This window comes from Staurois parvus, unplaced genomic scaffold (assembly GCF_062004578.1).
Source record: "Staurois parvus isolate SC_StPar_1 unplaced genomic scaffold, SC_StPar_1.0 ptg000172l, whole genome shotgun sequence".
Classification (NCBI taxonomy): Eukaryota; Metazoa; Chordata; class Amphibia; order Anura; family Ranidae; genus Staurois; species Staurois parvus.
Window position 1 is genome coordinate 11,511,601 of NW_028317968.1, and position 7,919 is coordinate 11,519,519.

Here is a 7,919-nt window from a genome sequence, read left to right on the forward strand (position 1 = left end):
TACCGCTCTTCCTAACCCACCACTTACACTTTACCTAGTTCCTCTTTTAACCATTCGCACAGGCTGTTTTTAATTTTTATTGTTAGTATATACTGACAGATGTTTGCTATTCTACCAAAACAAAAAAAAAAGCAATCAAGTTTTGGCTATACCTACTCTTTATTTATTAGCCTAAGCCTGAAAAAGCTCTAACAAGCAACCAACCCTAATGCCCCGAAACACTAAAAGAAAATCAGACGAATGATTGGTCGATTTTCCTCAATTGTTCGCAGCTGGTCAAAAGCGATGTGCTTTTCTGCATGAGAAAAATATTGTACGATGATGATGTAATGTACGTGTGACCCTGTAGCCACACCTTTCAGTGCCATAATTGTTATTTCCCCATCGACGGATCTTTTGTGACGAATTGTCAGAATAGTTATGGATACCATTTCCGAATGTTCTCAAAATGCAGCAATTGCCATTATGGGTTTTGGAATTCTGGACATACAGAGGCAACAGAGAAAAAAGACAAAAAGGAGGCTGTGGTGCAAGAAATGGCTACTGAGGCGTGACCAGTACTCCCACATATCTCTGTTGAGAGAATTGCATGAGAATAATTCAGATGATTCTCGAAATTTTTTGGGAATGAATGACAACTGCTTTAATCAAATCCTGACTGCAGTGAAGCCACACATTGCAAAGACGAATACCTTTCTCAGAGAAGCAATCAGTGCGGAGCAACGGTTGATTGCCACACTACGGTATCTTGCCACAGGGCGAAGCTTGCAGGATTTGAAATTCACCACTGGCATTTCATCGCAAGCCCTTGGAGTAATAATTCCAGAGACCTGCAGGGCCATCATCAAAGTCCTACTGGATGAATACATTAAGGTCCAATTCATGTTTTCATTTCCATATTTTAAATCCAAAATCATTAATGCTCTTTTTTTTTTTTTGTAGAAAATAATGTCTTTCTGAATTTCCTTCCTGAAGTTTTGAAAATACCTACACAAAGTGTTTTGTGTATATTGTCTTACCAATATTTTTTCTTGTTTTGTTGATTACAGTCTCCAAGCAATTCTGAAGAGTAGAAGGAAGTTGCTAGGCAATTCCATGAACAATGGCAATTTCCCAATGTGGCGGAGCTATAGATGGGAAACACATTGGAATCAATCCTCCACCAAACTCTGGCTCCTACTTCTACAACTACAAGTGCTTCCTTAGTATAATAATGCTGGCAGTGGTAAATGCCAAATATGAGTTCATATACCTTTACATTGGCAAGAACGGACGTAATTCTGATGGTGGAATTATTGACCAGACAGAATTTCAAAAACGCATTCTGAATAGAACTCTTAACCTACCTAACTGTGATGAAAACATTGAGGGGATGAACTTTGTATTTGTCACTGATAAAGCCTTTGCACTGGGTGATAATTTACTGAAGCCATTCCCCATGTGGAACCTTTCTAGGGAGCAAAGAATCTACAATTATAGACTATCCCGGGCACGGAGGGTGGTTGAGAATGCATTTGGCATTCTTGCTAATCGTTTCTGGATTTTCCTCACCTCCATTAATCTGGCAATGTAAAAAGTTAACAACCTTGTCCTCTGCCGCTGTATACTGCACAATTTCCTTAGGCAGAATACAGGCAGGTACATAACTGCCATCTCATGTGAAAATGAAGCAGAAATGGCTGCAAACAGTTCATGTAGTGAGGAACGTGAAACCATTGAGGGGTTGGCACCCCTTGCTATTGGCCATCCTCGATTGCCCACGCAAAGTGCTCAGCAAAATCGCATTAATTATATGAACTACTTCAATGGAGTTGGCGCAGTTGAATGGAAAAATTGTTTAAACAACAAAAAATGTACCACAAGCAAATTTTTAAAAATGTGATGAATCAGCATATAAATAGTTCTGTGCAACTAGTTTCTTGCAGTGATTCATGTGTTGTTCCTTATTAAAAAAAAGTTCTACATAAAGTTGAAAGTTTAATTGAAATAGCCAATCATTTTCTTAATGGTAATAAAAGCTATCCAACCATATATTAGAGTCTTCCAGTGTATCCTTTGAAATGATGTTGATTATTCATGTTATAGTAATAGGTGAAATTATCGCTGTGTAAAAAAAAAAAGTATGTATGTATGTATATATATATTTTTAACACACACACATACACGTGGGGGCCATGCAGATTTCAGCAAAATGGACTAGCCTGCTGCATCATTTTTCAAATTGATTTTAGGGGTATCTTAGAATTCAGTCCTCTGTAGGTTTATCATTTTAATCAAACGATGGGGCTTCCTTCGTTTCGCACATTACCCAGTCCATATCAGTATAGATATTCATCATGAGATTTTTTCACATTTAGATCTGATGTGTTTTCAAAGTGTTCCTTTAATTATTTTTGCGCAGTGTGTGTGCATATATATATATATATATATATATATATATATATATATATATATATATATAGCTATGTACACATTGTTTTGAAAAATTATATAGAGACATATGACAAATGATGAACAAATATGAACAAGAATAAACAATACATCGACAACATATTTGGTAAATTAAATAACAAACTTTTTTATTTTCACATTATATAATATATAAAATAAATAAAAATATAGCTACGTATCTCCTTTTTATGAAAAAAAAATGCAATTTTTTTTTAAACAGGCATGCACATTAGAGATGAAGACAGTTAACTGTCAGATGTCACTTGCACAGCTGCTATATGAATGTACTGTACATATACAGTATGTTTATTGAACTTTATTGTTAAATACTTAGTTTCTCAAAAATGAAATATGCACATTTTTTGTAAGCGATTATGTAGGTCACAATGACCTATGCACAGGTCAGCAGCGACTCCAAGGGACATTTAAAGTAGTGCAATGCACAAACACGCAAAAACATGTGCAAAATGCTGTAAATGTTGGTATGTGTTCGTATTGTTATTGCTTATTTATGTAGTGTAAAAATAATAAACGTCTATAGAGGTAGAAAATAAGGATATACCCGCTTAAAGGTTCCATAATGTAGTGCAATATAATTATTTGGAATGTAAGGACTGTAGGAATAAGATCAACTGGAAGCATGATCAAAGATTGTTTTTATAAGGTAAAGATATCCAAATGTCACCCGAGAACTGGTGACATAGAGCAGCGTTTTTCAACCACTGTGCCGCGGCACACTAGTGTGCCGTGAGATATTGTCTGGTGTGCCGTGGGAAAAATTGCAATTTCATCCGTAACATGTGGCCTTGGCTCACAAATAGACCAATCATTAGAACAGCAATGGGCAAACTACGGCCCGCGGACCTTTTAATCCGGCCCGCGGAGCGTGATACTGTCAGGATGATCTGTCCCCCTCGACGTATCTGCGCATGTGCCGGAGATCGCCGATCGGCTGCTAATGCCTGAAACTGGCACATGCGCAGATACGTCGAGGGGGACAGATCCTCATAGGAGACAGATTTTCATGCTACACCGGAACGGCGAGAGGAACGCGCGGAGCAAAGGTAAGTGAATTGACACAGGGGGGGCTTGGGGACTTAATATGGGGGATGAATTAATATGGGGGATGAATTACTATGGGGGATGAATTACTATATGGGGGATGAATTACTATGGGGGATGAATTACTATGGGGGATGAATTACTATATGGGGGATGAATTACTATGGGGGATGAATTACTATATGGGGGATTAATTACTATGGGGGATGAATTACTATATGGGGGATGAATTACTATGGGGGATGAATTACTATATGGGGGATTAATTACTATGGGGGATGAATTACTATGGGGGATGAATTACTATATGGGGGATGAATTACTATGGGGGATGAATTACTATATGGGGGATGAATTACTATGGGGGATGAATTACTATATGGGGGATTAATTACTATGGGGGATGAATTACTATGGGGGATGAATTACTATATGGGGGATTAATTACTATGGGGGATGAATTACTATGGGGGATGAATTACTATATGGGGGATGAATTACTATGGGGGATGAATTACTATATGGGGGATGAATTACTATATGGGGGATTAATTACTATGCTTACTATGGGGGAATATTACTATACTTACTATGGATGACACATACACATCATTCATCTACTCTTGGTCCGGCCCCCGGGTCCAATTATAAAATACTTTATTATTTCATAATAAAGTAATTATAAAATAATTTCTTTGTGTTTGATTCCTATTCAAGAGAATTACTTTATATATAGTCAATATAGGCACAGAGGTATATTTTTTTAACATTTTCTAATGGTGGTGTGCCTCGTGATTTTTTTCATGAAAAAAGTGTGCCTTTGCACAAAAAAGGTTGAAAAACACTGACATAGAGAAATTAAGAGTGAATTATCCATATTTACAACAATTATGGATGGTGATTGCAATCAGTGAAGCCAGCAGAAGGACCACTCTATTAACCACTTCCTGTCCGGCCGCTGTATATAAACAGCCGGACAGTGGCAGTGCAGGGGCGGGTTGCCGTTCATAAACGGTGCCCGCCATTTTGGATTGTGCATGCTCCCTAGGAACACCAATCGCTGTACGGGACCTCTGTGTGAGGTCCCAATCATGTGATCACTGATTGGCCAATCAGTGATCACATGAATAGGTGTAAGCAAGATGTCACTTCTGACATCATTGCTTACTACGTGTGAAATCTGTGAATGATCACAGAGATCACATGGTACAAGGCTATTCACAACAGCCTTGTACCATGTGACAAGCTGTGACCAATCACAGCTCACACAGTATCTCTCAATGGCTGCAAATATGCAGCCAGAGAGAAGGAGAAATTATTGCTTTTACAGCCTTTATGGGTGTAAAAGCAATCAGTGTAAAAGAAAAAAAAATCTTCATCACCCTCCACAAGTAGCACAGTGTCACTATGGTGACACTGTACTGCTAGGGTGACAGTATGTTAAAAAAACCCTCATAAATAATAATATAAAAAAATAAAATAAAAATGTAAAAAAAAAGTTTTAAAAAATTATAATTTTTGCTTGTAAACTAATTTGGGTAATTTTTTGTTTTACTAAATAGATAACTGATTAAATGTTGGGCAAGATTTATGAAGAAAGATTATTTATTTGCAAAATTTTATAAGAAAAACACTTTTTTTAAAAATTTTTGGACTTTTTCATTTATATAGCAAAAAAATAAAAATCCCAGTGGTGAATAAATACCACCAAAATAAAGTTTTATCTGTCTCAAAAAAATGTTAAAAAAATCCATATGTGTACAGTGTTGCATGACTGCGCAATTGTCATTCAAAGTGTGACAGCACTGAAAGCTGAAAATTGGCCTGTACAGGAAGGGGGTAAAAGTCCGGACATGAAGTGGTTAAAGGAGAAGTTCACCTTTTGGAAAAACAAAATTGCACAGCAACGCTGTTTTTAAGAAGCGACAGCTATAAGGGGAACTTCTCACCATACTTCTGTCACAGGAAAGGGGGGGGGGGGGGCAACAGGCAGCAGCTGCAGCATTGGGAACATGTTACATATTCCACCCTAAACAGGGGTGGAACATAACATGTTCCCAAAGGAGGTATTGTACAAAAGGTTTAGAGAAACACAATTTACATTATTAAGTATCAAGAGGATAGCTTTGCATTATGAGGTTTTTAGAACCTGTTGGTTATTTCCTTCATTAGCGCACATATTGTAACACCAGACATTTACATGGAAAACTGAGCACAACAACAAAAGCCAACAAAATGCTGTACACACATTTTAACATGTAATGAACAACAAGGACACAAAACAAAAACATGTTGACAACTCTCTTGCCAGCTAGAATTTGCCAATGAGGTCTATGAAGTCCTCCAGTCTGTGCAGTAGTGAACTAACAGAATCTCAAATTTTATGCAGTTCGCCACAGCACTAGAATAAATTCATAATCATGCGGGCAATTGTGGCACTGTCCTCCACATGGCCTATGAAAAAGTAATGTTCATAATCAATACAAGATTGCTCAAAGAATTCCAATCATACAAGTAGATACATACTGACACATGTGAAGGACACATGATGACTTTCTTGTGTGGGTGACCATGCTTTCACATACATCTAATCCTGAATCTTTATTGTGAGAATGCAGGTCCTTGTCTTGCTTTTCACCTTGTTTGATGGAGTTTTTTTCTGAAATGTGACAAATAGGAAAAAAAACCCTTAATTTTAATTTTTATTATATATATGTTTGGAAATATACAATCTCTATAAATTTGTACTCATTCTTGCATTGCCAACCTTTATATCCTGTATACTTTGGGGTGGATTCCTCCATGCTTTCCTCGGCTTGCACCTTTTCCATAGATGGTTTGTCCTGTTTATGATGCCTTGATGGCCAACCTTTACATCCTGTATCCTTTGGGGTGGAATCTTTCATGCTTTGCTCGCTTGCACCGTTTCCATAGATGGTTTGTCCTGTTTATGATGCCTTGATGGCCAACCTTTACATTCTGTATCCTTTGGGGTGGATTCTTCCATGCTTTCCTCAGCTTGCACCATTTTCATAGATGGTTTGTCCTGTTTAGGATGCCTTGATGATCCTGCAGAAAAGCCAAAATGTGAAAAAAAAATCATCTTCCTCATATGATTGCAAAAGTTGAATTTGTTTCAGCTTTTTCACCTTCAGCCATTCAATGCATGAAGTAAACTTCCCACAAATGGAAGGGAGTGGGGCTGAGCCGTATTACGTGTGTCTCATAGAAACACAGAGCTGGCTCTGCAGCAAGCACATACAGTTGTGTTAAAAATAATAGCAGTCAGACATCACTAACCTGACCAATCACTGTTTTTGGTAGAAATGATATTTCTACATGGTAAATTATTTACTAGCAGGTGTAGTAGAGTAATAGAAATCCAACAGACCCAACAGTCATGACATGCATGCTGCTGATTCTGTGTAATTGAATCACTAATTGAAAGGGTCATGTTCAAAATAATAGCAGTGTGGAGTTCTATTAGTGAGGTCATTCATTCTTTGAAAAACAGGTGGCAATTATTGCTCTTATTTAAGGAAGGAAGGCAGCAAATGTTGTACATGCTGGTTACAGTGCATTTCTCTCTGAAATTCTGAGGAAAATGGATTGTTCCAGACATTGTTCAGAAGAACAGCGTACCTTGATTAAAAAGTTGATTGGAGAGGGGAAACATATAAAGAAGTGCAGAAAATGATAGGCTGCTCAGCTAAAATGATCGCAAATGCTTTAAAATGGCAACCAAAACCTGAAAGACGTGGAAGAAAGCGAAAAACTACCATTCAAATGGATAGAAGAATAGCCAAAATGGCAAGGACTCAGCCAACAATCAGCTCCAGGAAGATCAAAGAAGGTGTAAAGTTACCTGCGAGTACTGTTACAATTAGAAGACGCCTATGTGAAGCCAAGCTATCTGCAAGAAGCCCCCGCAAAGTCCCACTGTTGAAAAAAAGACATGTGCTGAAGAGGTTACAATTTGCCAAAGAGCACATTGACTGGCCTAAAGAGAAATGGCGCAACATTTTGTGGACTGATGAAAGTAAGATTGTTCTTTTTGGGTCTAGTGGCCGGAGACAGTTTGTCAGACGACCCCCAAACACTGAATTCAAGCCACAGTACACTGTGAAGACAGTGAAGCATGGTTGCGCAAGCATCATGATATGGGGATGTTTCTCATACTACGGTGTTGGGCCTATTCATCACATACCAGGGATCATGGATCAGTTTGAATACATCAAAATACTTGAAGAGGTCGTGCTGCCTTATGCTGAAGAGGAAATGCCCTTGAAATGGGTGTTCCAACAAGACAACAACCCCAAATACACCAGTAAACGTGCAATATCTTGGTTCCAGACCAACAAGATTGACGTTATGGAGTGGCCAGCCCAATCCCCGGATCTTAATCC